The sequence below is a fragment of the Bos taurus genome, chromosome 25 (assembly GCF_002263795.3).
Source record: "Bos taurus isolate L1 Dominette 01449 registration number 42190680 breed Hereford chromosome 25, ARS-UCD2.0, whole genome shotgun sequence".
Lineage (NCBI taxonomy): Eukaryota > Metazoa > Chordata > Mammalia > Artiodactyla > Bovidae > Bos > Bos taurus.
In genome coordinates, this window is record NC_037352.1 from 37,515,786 (window position 1) to 37,531,802 (window position 16,017).

General features: G+C 39.9%; 1 long non-coding RNA gene across 1 annotated transcript in view; it reads left to right on the forward strand.

Moving 5' to 3' along the window:
- Positions 1-16,017, forward strand: part of LOC132343878 (uncharacterized) — a 19,561-nt gene extending 3,544 nt beyond the window's left edge. The window contains exon 3 of the long non-coding RNA XR_009492885.1: positions 14,392-16,017. This is a non-coding gene — a long non-coding RNA (uncharacterized lncRNA). The remainder of the gene's footprint in view (positions 1-14,391) is intronic.

The window sequence follows — 16,017 nt, forward strand, 5'->3', positions numbered from 1 at the left end:
GATCCTGATTATCCTTTTCTTCCCTCTTTCACCACTGAATTCAAAGATGAATTATATGCATTTAAAAAAAGCTTTTAAAAATGTCCTTTATTTTCTATGACACCAAGTAAGAAAGGATTCTTGGGAAAGAAAACACCAGCATCTTTGGAGGAAAGGCAAGATGAAAATTTCAGAAAAACTTACTGATATCTCAGCAAGAGAATGTTTTCCTAATTTGTGTGTGTTTGTTTAAGATAAGCCATTGTATTTATTAACTTTAATCAGAGGATTCAGTCAAAATGAACTATTTTACATCAACATTAACTTAATATATGTACCACCTGATGCAAAGAGTCCACTCATTGGAAAAGATCCTAATGCTGGGGGGAAATGAGGGCAGGAGGAGAAGGGGGAGGTAGAATATGAGATGGTTAGATAGCATCACCAACTCAATGGACATGAATTTGAGCAAATTCCAGGAGATAGTGGAGGACAGAGGAGCCGGACATGCTGCAGTCAATGGGGTCACAAAGAGTCGGACACAACTTAATGACTGAACAACAACAAAAATAAATGTGCCTGGACCTTAATAAAAGATTTGCAGTGACTCTGCATTTGTATTGCTAAGGGATCCCAGTAGAAACAGGGCCACCAAATAAAGCAAATGTTCTTTCTTCAATGCATCTGGGTTCTTCTCAGATAACATATTTCTGGTTTAATTTTGGGAGCATGTGATATGAGACACTGAGTTTCAGGAAGTGTTCCTGTATTAGTGTATGATCACATGTGACTGGAAAGCCATGATTTAAGGGGATTGATTATTAATATGACCCAACTGATTTCAACAAACAAAAAAGAGGCTTTTGGTGGCATTCTCTGACTTTAAGCATTAGAACAAGACACTGGATAAACTGAGGATAATGTCTTAGCTCAGTTTTTAAAAGTTAAGGATGACAGGGGATGGGAGGAACTGGAGGAGGAAACCTCATCATCTTGGTTTTCTTGGAGGAAATACTCTGAGAACATAGTCTCAGTTTTTCTATATTAGAAAACAGAAAGGGCCTCGGTTTTACACAGACTACAGCTAGTGAAATTGACACGTATCTAATAAATATTTGTAGCTCAGTGTCACTGTGTGGTCTAGGTACATGAGTAGCTTGCTTCAACCTCTGAAAGTGAGAGTTGACAGAGATTTTTATAGAATTTTGAAGTTTAGGAAGTAGTTTGCTGCTACTGCTGCTAAGTTGCTTCAGTCGTGTCCGACTCTGTGAGACCCCATAGACGGCAGCCCACCAGGCTCCCCTGTCCCTGGGATTCTCCAGGCAAGAACACTGGAGTGGGTTGCCATTTCCTTCTCCAATGCAGGAAAGTGAAAAGTGAAAGTGAAGTCGCTCAGTCGTGTCCGACTCTTTTCGACCCCATGGACTGCAGCCTACCAGGCTCCTCTGTCCATGGGATTTTCCAGGCAAGAGTACTGGAGTGGGGTGCCATTGCCTTCTCCAGGAAATAGTTTAAGAAGGGTCAAAAGGTCATATGGCCACCTAACAGCAGAGCCAAGCTGACACTGAGGTTCTCTGGTTCCCAGTCAAGGGCTCTTTTCTCTGTACCCCTCCCTAGCTTACTAATTAACCCTTTAACAGGCTTAGCTTCTTCAAAAATAGCTTTCTTAAAATTAATAATTTGCCATGCCTGATCCAATGATCATTTTCATATATTTCTCCTGGAACTCATTATAGCATTCAACATTGCTGGCTAAGTCTCTCTCTCTCTTTTTTTTAATTAAAACTTTATATTATTGCTTTCTATGATATTGTATTCTTCTGATTTTTTTTCTTGCTTTCTGGGAATTTATTCTTTCTTCTCTGGATCTTCTTTCATTACCTGTACATGTGTCCGAACAGTTTTGTACTTTCAGCTCTGGTCTCTATGTTAGTCTTTTTTCCCGATTTTTACAAAGCTTCATGATAAACGTGATAAACCAATCGCATGCCAGACATCTCAAGGATATGTTACCAGCAATCCTAACTCAATACGTCCTCAACTAAATAATTTTTCTCTTCCCCATCTCTCTTTTCTTCATCTTTTCTTCATGTATTAATGCTTCTCAAGTCATCCAAATTTAAAACTTTGGAATCTCCTTCCCAGTGTTCCAAATCCATTCAAATTCTAGTCCGTTTCTAAGTTCTAATTCTCCTTTTACAATATGTCAACTCTATCTTCACTGATACAACCTCATTACTTTTATTCTAAACTATATGGTTACCTCCTAACTAAACTCTGCACGTCTGCCACCTCCATGTCAGCTTACATTCTATTGCCGGATCAGTTTTCCTGAAGCACAACTCTAAAGCACTTAACCCTTCTGCTCAGAAGCCTGAGTATCTCCTTATGCATGTTTGTAAACTCTTTAGTCTCCATTATCTGTCTCCCAAAAACTTCTTAGTCATCCCTTTCCCTACTATGTCTCTTAATCTACCCTTCACTCTAATCAAAGTAAACTATGCTTTTCATATATGATGCACACTTTCCATCCTTCAGATTTGGAGCTCTGGTCTTGTCTACATCTGTAATGACCTTCCCACCAGTTCTGAAGACACAAAACTCATCCATCCTACACAGCTCTGCCATACATGTCACCTTGTCCACAAAGTTTACATGATTTTATTCAGTCTGAAATGACATTATAAAGGACAGAATGGCAACCCACTCCAGTGTTCTTGCCTGAGAATCCCAGGGACGGTGGAGCCTGATGGGCTGCCATCTATGGGGTTGCACAGAGTCCGACACAACTGAAGCGACTTAGCAGTAGCAGCAGCAGCAGTTTGTCTTTGTGTTCCTTATTTCTCTTGCTCCTTCAGCCTTTATTATAATTACCTGCTGTACTGGGCTATGAGCTCCTTAAGAGCAACATCTAGGTCTGTTGTACTTCCTCCTTTCAGTAAATGTCTTGTTGGGTATCTTTGTGCACAACAGTGGTGTGTGTTTGGGTGTGTGTGCTCAGTCGTGTCCTACCCTTTTCAACCAAGCTCCTCTGTGCATGGAATTTTCCAGGCAAGAATACTGGAGTGGGTTGCCATTTCCTTCTCCAGGGGATCTTCCTGACCCAGGGATCAAATCTCCTGCATCCCCTGCATTGGCAGGCAGATTCTTTGCCACTGCGCCACCTGGGAAGTCCTCAACAGGGGTAGTGCTATGAAAGAGAAACAAAGTTTTGCTCAATACATAACTAGTGTTTTTTGCGGGAAGAAAGTCATAGTATTGGAATTGCAAGGGACAGTTTCATGGAGAAGTTGGGAATTAACCCTTGAAAGGAGTAATGAAAGGCATAGCAGATAGAAAGTGTTGAGCATCTGAAGGAGCAAGCAAGAGAAGGGAAGTTAAAACCACTGGGAAGAAAACAAGAGATGTAGTTGGTAATCTCTGACTTTTAGTCTTCTGTTCCAAGTCTGTTCTCTGTTTCCAAGGATACCTTAAGATAAATTTATCTCATTTCCAGTAGATATCACTCATCTAGCGTCCATAAGGAAAGACAGGGTCTTTATTTTGGCTGAGTGACCACAATTGTTGCTTTCAAGAATGAACAAAGTGTGAGTAGTAACAATTTTTTTTTTTTTAATTGAGCAAAGGAAAGTGGAAATTTGTGTCTGAAATGTCTACACATTCCAGACTTTCTGAAATGCTCCCATCTGGATACCCAGATGGAAGTGTCACAGAAATGGTGGGGAAGGGTTAGTGTTTTTTTTTTTTTCTTCTGGGGGTTAATGTGAAATTACAAAAGAATGAAACTCTCTCTGAGTACTGTCAGAGGTTCTGAGCCCTAGGAGCCATTGAAGTTAGAGGGTCAGAGATAAAATAAGTTCTCCAATGACATTTATTCTCAACACATTAGGTTCAGTGCATCCTTGAGCTCCGAGCTAAAATTTTTATTGGCTCTTTCATCTCAGCTGAATCAGTTATTCCCCCTAGAATCCTGATGTTCATACCTGGAACAGCCTTTGCTGGAAAAAAATGTGCAAAGAGACTGCATATTTTAGATTGCTAATCAGAGAGGAACTGCACTGTTACCAGCTTCCATTAGGAAAGTGTGCTCATGTGTGTCCCAGATATCTCGTCACCGTCTCCACTCAGCCCTAGACCGCATGAAGGGACCCTTCATGTACATCCCTGCTTTTGTTGCAGAGATGGCAGCCTATTCCATCCAGACTCTCTTTGCTCTGTGATTCAGTCCGGCTAATGAACAAGCCTTCTGGGTGAAGAGAAGAGAGGACATTTTCCTGAAACTTAAGACACCTAAAACAAATAAATTCCCCAGCCACTTTTTTCCCCTCTTCAATAAGAACCAGTTAGACCATCTCTATTTTACTCCCCAACTCAAATGAATCCCAGTTGGGATTTATTAAGAAATATTTAAAAGTGCTTAGGATGAAGGAAAAATCTTTTGTGGAAAGAGATACTGTGTTATTAGTTTTTAAGTCTAGCTTCCTAAAAACTACATAAAGTAGTAAAAGGGTTCTGAGAACAAAGGAATAATGCTGTACTGCAGCCTTGAGTCTTTGGGTTTGACAGATAAGGTCAATTTAATGCTTAAAAAAAAAAAAAAAAGACCAAAAACCTCTCATGACATATGAAAGCAAAAGAATCTGAGTCAATGTGTGGTATTTTAGGTCAAAGCTTAGGCCTCATTCTTTTTTATTGTATTTCATATTTTTCTTTGCCATTTTGGCACTGGAAAGAATTCTCTCAATTTCCAAACCCCATAACAAAATAAATATGTATTTAGTATACTACTTGAAATTGCAGCTCATGCTTTGATGTTTAATCTTTATTTTTAAACAAATAAGCAGTATCATGAGTCCTGATTTGAAAACAACCTAGGCCAGGAAGTGTAAAGAATGTGTGTTTGCTGAGGGTTATGGCAGGGGTGGGTGGTGGGGTGGGGAAACTGTAATTTCCTTTGCAATTGAAGTCAACATTAATCTTCAAATTATTGCATAAATGTAATTCATGTTGCTTCAAATCTTGCTGAAGTTTTTGCTTATAAAGTGGCTAGTAAACTGGTAATATTTCCTCAATTGACAGTGATAAAGGATTAACACTTTGTTTTTGTTTACTTCTGTGTCTCTAGCACTAGAATAGTGCCTGGCACATCATAAGTGCTCAATGAATATTTGTTGTGAAAGGTGTGTTGTTGTGTAGAGGGGCTGTGTGCTTCACCCAATATTTCCATGAATAGGTGGTATTCTAGCTTCTTGAGACAGAGGATTACTCGGTGGTCTGATTTGCTTCTGAAAACTTCAGGCAAGGCTACCACGTTGCATTTTTAATTACACAGTGGAAATGTGTAAGTCCAGGAAAAATTAGAGAAATGGAAGCCCTCCTAACTGTGACTTCCTCTTAGGGAATTAGAGAATGGTGAAATGGCCTCACCCAAGAGTATCCTTTGAAAAGCAGGATCCACAAACAGAAAAAGCCTGAAAAGGTTTTTCCATGGGAATAAGCCTCAATTATTCTGTCTACATCATTGTAATTAACATTCCTTATGGAACTTCAGGCTTCCCTGATGGCTCAGTGGTAAAGAATCTGGCTGCAATTCGGGAGACAAACATTCAATCTCTGGGTCAGGAAGACCCCCTGGAGAAGGAAATGACGATCCACTCCAGTATTCTTGCCTGGGAAATCCCATGGACAGAGCAGCCTGGCGGGCTACAGTCCATGGGGTCCTGAAAGAGTCAGACATGACTTAGTGACTAAGCAACAACAACAATGTGGAACCTCAGCCACCACCTAAGCTACGAAGACACACAGACATTGCAAGTGGAATTTTGGAACTACAAAGCAAAATGATGATTTACCTCCAATATTTCTTGTACCCTGGTTGCTATTATTCTGGAGCTATAATGTTTACTGTAAACACAACTCTTGGGTTGACTTGGGTTGAGCAGGAGTTTTTTCCTATGACCCTCCTATCCCCATGGGCTAATATTGATAGCTCCAAGATACAAAGGGCTTGTATGTCCTCTTAGCCCAAATTAAAAGTGATCCCCCCCTTAAGTCTTGAATCATCAATCATCATCACATGCCTTTAGAAGGCTATTTTGACAAATCTAAAACAGAAATGGTTTTGTTAAGAGCTAGCACATTGACCTGTTTTCTGATCAGTATCTGAGCTGGCAGTTTGGAAAAGAATGGTATTGAAACTCAATTTCACAACACATCTCTCTGGTGGAAGAAATGAAAAGCAACCAAAAAAGTTAGCAGCAGAATGAGGGGGAGGACCTGCCCTTCGAAATTTGACATCTTTTCTAGTATCTGTAGAAGGACTAGGGAATATGGTTTAAGAACTGACTGTGAAATAAGAACTTGAGATCATGTCAAGTAGTTGATGATCTAAAAGCTCAGCCAGTACCCTCTTATATAATGCCAATTTTCATTCCAGACTGAACATCCTAATCTTTGAACACAACTAATACTAAATAACGGATTCATTGTGGAAATGGAGCCTGTTCTTTTGGTCATTATTGCATAAGTTGGGTGAAGATAAATTACGCCATCAAATTCCCAGTCCACTGGAACACCCCTATCTGTAGGGATTTAGGGCAGTAATAAATCAATTCCCTTCGTGGCCAAGTGTGGCCTCAGTATTCTGCATATTTCTCTCAGTTTCTGATTTCCCTAGGACTTTCTTACTATCTTCTCAGGCTCTTTGATGTTTTAAAGGAATTTTTTTTAAAAAACTGAAGTATAGGGATTTGCCTGGTGGTTCAGTGGCTAAGACTCTACACTCCCAGTGCAGGGGGCCTGGGTTTGATCCCTGGTCAGGGAACTAGATCCCACATGCCAGGATCCCACACTAGGACCCAGTTCAACCAAATAAATAAATAAATAATAAATAATTTTTAAAAATTAAAGTATAGTTGATTTACAATGTTGTATTAGATACCAGTGTACAACAAGTTCAGTTCAGTCACTTAGTCGTGTCTGACTCTTTGCAACCTCACGGACTGCAGCACACCAGGCCTCCCTGTCCAGCACCAACTTCCAGAACTTACTCAAACTCATGTCCATTGAGTCGGTGATGCTATCCAACCATCTCATCCTCTGTCATCCCCTTCTCCCACCTTCAATCTTCCCCAGCATCAGGGTCTTTTCTAATTAGTTGGCTCTATGCATCAGGTGGCCAAAGTATTGGAGTTTCAACTTCAGCATCAGTCCTTCCAATGAATACTCAGGACTGATTTCCTTTAGGATTGACTGGTTGGATCTCCTTGCAGTCCAAGAGACTCTCAAGAGTCTTCTCCAACACCATAGTTCAAAAGCATCAATTATTCGGTGCTCAGCTTTCTTTATAGTCCAACTTTCACATCCATACATGACTACTGGAAAAACCATAGCTTTGACTAGATGGACCTTTGTTGGCAAAGTAATGTCTCTGCTTTTTAACATGCTGCTTTTTAATGCTGTATTTTTAATATGCTGGTCATAACTTTTCTTCCAAGGAGCCAGCGTCTTTTAATTTCATGGCTACAGTCACCATCTGTAGTGATTTTGGAGCCCCCCAAAATAAAGTCTGTCACTGTTTCCATTGTTTCCCCATCTATTTGCTATGAACTGATGGGACCAGATGCCATGATCTTAGTTTTCTGAATGTTGAGTTTTAAGCCAACTTTTTCACTCTCCTCTTTCACATTCATCAAGAGGCTCTTAAGTTCTTTGCTTTCTGCCGTAAGTGTGGTATCATCTGCATATCTGAGGTTATTTCTCCTGGCAATCTTGATTCCAGCTTGTGCTCATCCAGCCCAGCATTTCTCATGATGTATTCTGCATATAAGTTAAATAAGCAGGGTGACAATAAACAGCCTTGACATAGTCCTTTCCCAATTTGGAACCAATTTGTTGTTCTGTATCCAGTTCTAACTGTTGCTTCTTGACCTGCATACAGATTTCTCAGGAGGCAGGTCAGGTGGTCTGGTATTTCCATCTCTTTAAGAATTTTCCACAGTTTGTTGTGATCCGCACAGTCAAAGGCTTTGGCATAGTCAATAAAGCAGAAGTAGGTGTTTTTCTGGAACTATCTTGCTTTTTCGATGATCCAAGGGATATTAGCAATTTGACCTCTGGTTCCTCTGCCTTTTCTAAATCCAGCTTGAGCATCTGGAAGTTCACAGTTCACGTACTGTTGAAGCCTAGCTTGGAGAATTTTGAGCATTACTTTGCTAGCGTGTGAGATGAGTGCAATTGTGTGGTAGTTTGAGCATTCTTTGGCATTGCCTTTCTTTGGGATTAGAATGAAAACTGACCTTTTCCAGTTCTGTAGCCACTGTTGAGTTTTCCAAATTTGCTGGCATATTGAGTACAGCACTTTCACAGCATCATCTTTAAGGATTTGAAATAGCTCAACTGGAATTCCATCCCCTCCACTAGCTTTGTTTGTAGTGATGCTTCCTAAGGCCCACTTGACTTCACATTCCAGGATGTCTGGCTCTAGATGAGTGGTCACACCATCGTGATTATCTGGTTCATGAAGATCTTTTTTGTATAGTTTTTCTATGTGTTCCTGCCACCTCTTCTTAATATCTTCTGTTTCTGTTAGGTCCATACAATTTCTGTCCTTTATGGTGCCCATCTTTGTATGAAATGGTTCCTTGGTATCTCTAATTTTCTTGAAGAGATCTTTAGTCTCTCCCATTCTATTGTTTTCCTCTATTTCTTTGCATTGATTACTGAGGAAGGCTTTCTTACCTCTCCTTGCTCTTCTTTGTAACTCTGCATTCAAATGGATATATCTTTCCTTTTCTCCTTTGCCTTTCACTTCTCTTCTTTTCACAGCTATTTGTAAGGCCTCCTCAGATAAACATTTTGCCTTTTTGCATTTCTTTTTTGGGGGGATGGTCTTGATCACTGCCTCCTGTACAATGTCATGAACCTCCATCCATAATTCTTCAGGCACTCTATCAGATCTAGGCCCTTGAATCTATTTGTCACTTCTACTGTAAAATCATAAGGGATTTGATTTAGGTCATACCTGGATGATCTAGTGGTTTCCCTACTTTCTTCAAGTCTCAATTTGGCATGAGGAGTTCATGATCTGAGTCACAGTCAGCTCTTTGTCTTGTTTTTGCTGACTGTATGGAGCTTCCCCATCTTTGGCTGCAAAGAATATAATCAGTCTGACTTCAGTATTGACCATCTGGTGATGTCCATGTGTTGTTGGAAGAAGGTATTTGCTATAACCACTGCATTCTCTTGGCAAAACTCTATTAGCCTTTGCCCTGCTTCATTCAGTACTCCAGGGCCAAATTTTCCTGTTACTCTAGGTATTTCTTGACTTCCTACCTTTGCATTCCAGTCTCCTATGATGAAAAGGACATCTTTTTTGGGGTGTTAGTTCAAGAAGGTCTTGTAGGTCTTCATAGAACCGCTCAACTTCAGCTTCTCAGCGTTACTGGTCAGACCTAGACTTGGATTACTGTGATAGTGAATGGTTTGCCTTGGAAATGGATAGAGATCATTCTGTTGTTTTTGAGATTGCACCCAAGTACTGCATTTCAGACTTGTTGATTATGAGGGCTACTCCATTTCTTCTAAGGGATTCTTGCCCACAGTGGTAGATACATGGTCATCTGAGTTAAATTCACCCACTGCAGTCCATTTTAGTTCACTGATTCCTAAAATGTCCATGTTCACTCTTGCCATCTCCTGTTTGACCACTTCCAGTTTGCCTTGATTCATGGACCTAACAGTCCAGGTTCCTATGCAATATTGCTCTTTACAGCATCAGACTTTACTTCCATCACCTATCACATCCACAACTGGGTATTGTTTTTGATCTGGCTCCATTTCTTCATTCTTTCTGGAGTTATTTCCCCACTGATCTCCAGTAGCATATTGGGCACGTACCAACCTGGGGCGTTCATCTTTCCAGTGTCCTATCTTTTTGCCTTTTCATACTGTTCATGGGGTTCTCAAGGCAAGAATACTGAAGTGGTTTGCCATTCCCTTCTCCAGTGTCCAGCAAAATGATTTATAATAGTTTAGAGTGTATATATATATATATATATACACTTCAGATTGTTTCCATTATAGCTTATTACAAGATATTAAATATTGTTCCCCATGTTTAGCTATTTGTATCTGTTAATCCCAAACTCTTAATATATCTCTCCCCCTGAAAGGAATTTTTCAAAGCAGATTTTAATTGTTTTCAGTGACAGGATTGGTCCAAATACTCTAGTTCCCTAACTCTGTTGAGCTCAAATTGTTCAGACTAGTTAACTCAGAGGGGAGAAGATGAACAGATGCTAGGCATGTGTGAGGATATGAGATTGCCATTTTCCCTTCCCTCTCCTCTCACCAAAATTTACCCAGAATCAAAAATGGTGTAAATTAGAGGGAAGCTTGGGTGTCATTTGGAACCACTCCCAGAATGGATACATGTGTACATGTGGCTGAGTCCCTTGGATGATTACCTGAACTAGTATAATATTGTTAATCGGTTATATCCCAATACAAAATAAAGCATTTAAAGTTTTTTAAAAAAATAAAAGCAGACTTGTAAATGAGAAAAAGAAAAGAACTACTCCCAGATTCTAGGGTTGAGAATGTTGAGATCCATAAAGATATAGGGACTAACCTAAAGTCACATAGTTAATTTGCTGCAGTTTGAACAAGGAACTTCGGACTTTTCATCCAGCATGTTTCCCATCTTACCTTGATTATTTCTTTGTCCACCTCCTCTGCAAGGATGTATCAAAGACCAATTGCATTGACTTCACTATGTCTTCTCTGTGGGCTACAGTTGTTTATCTTTTGGGTCATCTAAAATAACCCAGTGAAGTCACTGGAGTCTGGGACAGAGAGAAGAAAGAAAGGGGGCAGAAAAAAATGTTTGAAGAAATAATAGCCCAAAAGTTTCCAAAACTGACAAAAACTATAAATGCGTAGATCCAGGAACTCAGTGAATCCAAGGCACGATAAATGTGAATACAATTACACTGAGACACACAGCCAAATTTCTTAAAACCAGTGATAAAGAGAAAAGTATTAAAAGCTATCAGGGAAGCCCTAAAAGCAGCTAGAACATCTTTAAATTACTGAGAGAAAAATTTGTCAATCTAGACTTCTATAACCCAATAAAAATATCTTCCAAAGACTGAAGAAAAATATAGACTTCTCCAGACATTTGAAGTCACAGAAAATTATCACCAGCAGATCTCAGTATGCTGCTGCTGCTGCTGCTAAGTCACTTCAGTCGTGTCCGACTCTGTGTGCAACCCCATAGATGGCAGCCCACCAGGCTCCCCCGTCCCTGGGATTCTCCAGGCAAAAACACTGGAGTGGGTTGCCATTTCCTTCTCCAATGCATGCAAGTAAAAAGTGAAAGTGAAGTCGTTCGGTCGTGTCTGACTCTTCGCGACCCCATGGACTGCAGCCTTCCAGGCTCCTCCATCCATGGGATTTTCCAGGCAAGAGTACTGGAGTGGGGTGCCATTGCCTTCTCAGAAATCTCAGTATAAGAAATGTTAAAAGAGGGGACTTCCCTGATGGTCAACGGTTAAGAATCCAACCTGCAATGCAGAGGAGACAGGCTCGATCCCTGGTTGGAGAACTGAGATTCCACGTGCCGAGGGGCAACCAAGTCTGTGCGCCCCCACGAGACAGCCTGCGTGCCACAACTACTGAAGCCCGGGCTCTTTGCAGCCCATGTGCCGAAACTAAGACCTGATGCAGTCAAGTAAATTTTAAAAAGAAAATAAGTGTCAAAGGAAGTCTTTAAGCATAAGAAGAAATATTCCAGGTGGATATATAGATATAAATGAAGGAATGAAGGAATAATGAACACCAGAAATGGTAACTACATAAACTACATGATTGTCTATGGAGAAGATCCTATGGAATCTACAAAAAAAAAAAAAAAAGCTACTAGAACTAAAAAATGAGTTGAAGATTTCAGGATTAAAGATCAATGTACACAAATCTGTGATATTTCTATATACTAGCAGCAATTGGGAATTTTAAATTTATAAGAGCACCACAAATATGAAACACTTAGAAATTTCTAACAAAAGATATGCAAGACTAGTATACTAAAAACTACAAAATGTTGCTGAGGAAAAAATTAAAGAATTCCCTAGTAAATGGAGAAATATGCCATGTTTGTGGACTGGAAGATTCACCATTGTTAAGATGTCAGTTCTCTCAGGTTTCACCTCAAGATTCAATGTAATCCTAATCAAAATTCTAGAAAGCTATTTTGTAGAAATCAATAACCTACTTAGAAAACTCATATGAGATTCAAAGGACCTATAACAGACAAAACATTTTTGAAAAAAAAGAACAAAGTTAGAGGTCTTACACTATCTGATTGCAGCTCTTATTTTAAAGCTGCAAGTAATCAGGATAATGTGGTTTTGGAATAATGCGAGGTAAATAGATCAATGATACAGACTAAAAAGTCCATAAATAGCCCCCGCATATATAGTCAATGGATTTCTAACAAAGGTGCAAAGTCTAATGGAGAAAGGAAAAGTTAAAAAAAATTTTTTTATTCCCATGCCAAAAAAAAAAAAAGACCGAACTTTGGTCCATTCCCCACATAATATTAAAAATAGATTATAAATCTAAATATTAGGCCTAAAGACCAACCTAGACAGCATATTAAAAAGCAGAGACATTACTTTGCCAATAAATTTCCATCTAGTCAAAACTATGGTTTTTCCAGTAGTCATGTATTGATGTGAGAGTTGGACTATAAATAAAGCTGAGTGCTGAAGAATTGATGCTTTTGAACTGTGGTGTTGGAGAAGACTCTTGAGAGTCTCTTGGACTGCAAGGAGATCCAACCAGTCAATCCTAAAGGAAATCAGTCCTGAGTATTCATTGGAAGGACTGATGCTGAAGCTGAAACTCCAGTACTTTGGCCACCTGATGTGTAGAGTCAACTCATTAGAAAAGACCCTGATGCTGAGGAAGATTGAAGGTGGGAGGAGAAGGGGATGACAGAGGATAAGATGGTTGGATGGCATCACCGACTCAATGGACATGAGTTTGAGTAAGCTCTGGGAGTTGGTGCTGGACAGGGAACCCTGGCGTGCTGCAGTCCATGGGGTCGCAAAGAGTTGGACACAACTGAGCAACTGAACTGAACTGAAAGCTATAGACACTTCCAGAAGATTCACAGAAAATCTTTGTGACCTTGGGTTAGGCAAAGATTGCTTAGATACAACACCAACAGCACAATCCGTTTTTTAAGGATAATCCATTAGATTTCACACAAATTAAGAACTTTTGCTCTTTAAAAGGCACTAGTAAATGAGTTTTTTAAAAGCCATAGACTTGGAGAAAATATTTTCACTTTATAAATCTGACCAAACACTTGTATTCAGAATATATAAAGAATTGTTAAAACTTTAATCATAAGGAACAAAAACTCAGCTCATAAGTAGCAAAAGATTTAAACAGATACCTCACCAAAGATACATATAAATATATATATATATGGCTAATAAGCATATGAAAAGATGTTCAGCATTCATTAGTCATTGAGGAAATGCATGTTTATACCACGAGATACCACTCACACCCACCAGAATGCCTAAAATAAAGAGACTTACCCTATTAAGTGTCGGCAAGGATGTGGGACAGCCTGAACGCTCAATGACTGCTACAGAGTAGAAAATGATACAATCACTGTGGGAAAGTTTTGTTTCCTAAAAAGTTAAATATATGATGGTAACAATAACCCTGTATACAAGACAGCAAAAGAGACACTGATGTATAGAACAGTCTTATGGACTCTGTGGGAGAGGGAGAGGGTGGGAAGATTTGGGAGAATGGCATTGAAACATGTATACTATCATGTATGAAATGAGTCGCCAGTCCAGGTTCGATGCACGATACTGGATGCTTGGGGCTGGTGCACTGGGACGACCCAGAGGGATGGTATGGGGAGGGAGGAGGGAGGAGGGTTCAGGATGGGGAACACGTGTATACCTGTGGCAGATTCATTTCAATATTTGGCAAAACCAATACAATATTGTAAAGTTTAAAAATAAAATAAAATTAAAAAAATAAAACAAAGGCAAAGAATTATAAAAAAAAAAAAATTAAACATGTGCTGTACATATGGCCCAGCCATTCTACTGCAAGGCCTTTACCAAAGAGACATTAAAGCTATGTTCACACAAAACATTGTGCGTGACTGTTTATCACAGCTTGATTTGTAATAGCTGGAAGGTGGAAACAATCCAAGTGTGCATCAGTAAATTGATGAGTAGGTGAAAGGCGCTAGTTCTGTCCAACTCTTTTCGACCCCATGGACTTCTCCAGGCCAGAATACTGGAGTGGGTAGCCTTTCCTTTCTCCAGGGGATCTTCCCAACCCAGGGATTGAACCCAGGTCTCCTTTGCATTGCAGGTGGATTCTTTACCGGCTGAGCCACAAGGGAAGCCCTGATGGGTAAGTAAATTATAGTAGATACTCATCAATAAATTGGAATGAGCTATCAGCATATATGCATCAATAGAGGTGAATCTCAAAATAATTATGCTGACTGAAAGGAGCTAGAGAAAGAAGAGTATTCTCATGATTCCATTTATATAAAATTCTACAGAGTGCAAAATTAAAGCAGATAAGCAAGGGGAAGGCAAAGCAAAGAAGGGCAGTGCCAAAGAATGTTCAGACTACCACACAACTGCGCTCATTTCACATGCTAGCAAGGCAATGCTCAAAATCCTTCAAGCTAGGCTTCAAAAGTATGTGAACAGAGAACTTTCAGATGTACAACTGGATTTAGAAAAGACAGAGGAACCAGAGATCCAAATTGCCAACATCTGTTGGATCATAGAGAAGGCAAGGGAATTCCAGAAAACCATCTACTTCTGCTTCATTGACTACACTAAAGCCTTTGACTGTATGAATCAAAATTCTTAAAGAGATGGGAGTACCAGACCGCCTTACCTGCCTCCTGAGAAAACTGTATGTGGGTCAAGAAGCAACGTTAGAACCGGACATGGAACCACTGACTGGTTCAAAATTGGGAAAGGACTACGTCAAGGCTGTATATTGTCACCCTGCTTATTTAACTTCTGTGCAGAGTACATCATGTGAAATGCTGGGCTGGATGAGCACAATCTGGAATAAAGATTGCAGAGAGAAATATCACAGCCTCAGATATGCAAATGATGCCACCCTAATGGTTAGAAAGCGAAGAGGAACTAAAGAGCCTCTTGATGAATGTGAAAGAGGAGAGTGAAAAAGCTGGCTTAGAACTCAACATTCAAAAAACTAAGATCATGACATCTAGTCTCATCACTTCATGGCAAATAGATGGGTGAAAAATGGCAACAGTGGCAGATTTTATTTTCTTGGGCTCCAAAATCACTGCAGGTGATGACTGCAGCCATGAAATTAAAAGGTGCTTGCTCCTTGGAAGGAAAGCTATGACAAACATAGACCGCATATTAAAAAGCAGAGACATCACTTTGGCAACAAAGGTCCATATAGTCAAATCTCAGATATGCAAATGATGCCATCCTAATGGTTTTTCCAGTGGTCATGCATGAATATGAGAGTTGGACTATAAAGAAGGCTCAGAGCCAAAGAGTTGATGCTTTCAAATTATGGTATTGAAGAAGACTCTTGAGAGTCCCTTGGACAGCAAGGAGTCAAACCAGTCAATTCTAAAGAAATCAACCCTGAATATTCACTGGAAGGACTGAAACTGAAGCTGAAGCTCCAATACTTTGGCCACCTGATGTGAAGAGCCAACTCATTGAAAAAGACCTTGATGCTGGGACAGATTGAAGGCAAGAGGAAAAGGGGACGACAGAGGATGAGATGGTTGGACGGCATCACCAACTTAACGGACATGAGTCCATTTGAGCAAACTCTGGGAGATAGTCAAGGACAGGGAAGCCTGATGTGCCGCAGTCCATGGGGTCGCAAAGAGTTGGACACAACTCAGCAGCTGAACAACAAGAAGCAAGGAGAACATGCTACTAGAAAGGGGCTAAGAGGGATTACACATGGCTCACAGAAGAC